This window comes from Triticum aestivum, chromosome 3A, assembly GCF_018294505.1.
Source record: "Triticum aestivum cultivar Chinese Spring chromosome 3A, IWGSC CS RefSeq v2.1, whole genome shotgun sequence".
NCBI lineage: Eukaryota > Viridiplantae > Streptophyta > Magnoliopsida > Poales > Poaceae > Triticum > Triticum aestivum.
Genome location: NC_057800.1, coordinates 613,859,195 through 613,860,711, shown reverse-complemented (window position 1 = coordinate 613,860,711; position 1,517 = coordinate 613,859,195).

The window sequence follows — 1,517 nt, the reverse complement described above, 5'->3', positions numbered from 1 at the left end:
TTATTTAAGCTTGCAGGTATGCCCGAGGATGTTATCAAGAAGAAGGTATTCCCTTTATCTTTGAAGGGAAATGCATTGACATGGTTTAGGCTATGTGATGATATTGGATCATGGAACTACAACCGATTGAAATTAGAATTTCATCAGAAGTTCTATCCTATGCATCTGGTTCATCGTGATCGTAACTATATATATAATTTTTGGCCTCACGAAGGAGAAAGTATCGCCCAAGCTTGGGGAGGCTTAAGTCAATGTTACATTCATGCCCCAATCATGAGCACTCAACAGAAATTATTATTCAAAACTTTTATGCTCGGCTTTCTCTCAGTAATCGCTCCATGCTCGATACTTCTTGCACGGGTTCTTTTATAATGAAGACTATTGATTCAAATGGAATTTATTGGAAAGAATTAAACGTAACTCTGAAGATTGGGAACTCGACGAAGGTAAGGAGTCAGGTATAACACCTAAGTTTGATTGTGTTAAATCTTTTATGGATACCGTTGTTTTTCGTGAATTTAGCACTAAATATGGACTTGACTCTGAGATAGTAGCTTCTTTCTGTGAATCATTTGCTACTCATGTTGATCTCCCCAAGGAGAAGTGGTTTAAGTATCATCCTCCCATTGAAGTAAAAGTAGTTGAACCAATTAAAATTGAAGAAAAGACTATCACTTATAATGTCGATCCTATTCTTCCTACCACTTATATTGAGAAACCACCTTTCCCTGTTAGAATAAAGGATCATGCTAAAGCTTCAACTATGGTTTTTAAGAGTAATGCTAAAACACCTACACCCTCTGAGAAAATTAAAGTTGAAGCTAGTATTGCTATGGTTAAAGATCTCTTGGTCTATAATATTGATGGGCATGTTATTTACTTCTGTAATGAAGCTGCCAGAATTGCTAGACCCGATACTAAAAATAAACATAGACCTGTTGTAGGCATGCCTGTTGTTTATGCTAAAATAGGAGATCATTGCTATCATGGCTTATGTGATATGGGTACTAGTGCGAGTGCAATACCTCATTCCTTATATGAAGAAATTATGCATGGTATTGCACCTGAGATAGAAGATATTGATGTTACAATTAAGCTTGCCAATAGAGATACTATTTCACCAGTTGGGATTGTTAGAGATGTTGAAGTCTTGTGTGGGAAGGTTAAATATCCTACTGATTTTCTTGTTATTGGTTCCCCACAAGATGACTTTTGTCCCATTATATTTGGTAGACCTTTCTTGAATACTTTAGTGCTAAGATAGACTGCAAAAAGGATATTGCTACTGTTGGTTTAGAGGATATGTCTCATGATTTTAATTTGCTAAATTTCGTAGACAACCCCATGATAAAGAATTGCCTAGTAAAGATGAAATTATTGGTCTTGCTTCTGTTGCCGTGCCTCCTAATGATCCTTTAGAACAATATTTTCTAGACCATGAAAATGATATGTTTATGAATGAAAGAAGGGAAATAGACGAAGTATTCTTTAAACAGGGACCTATTTTGAAACACAAC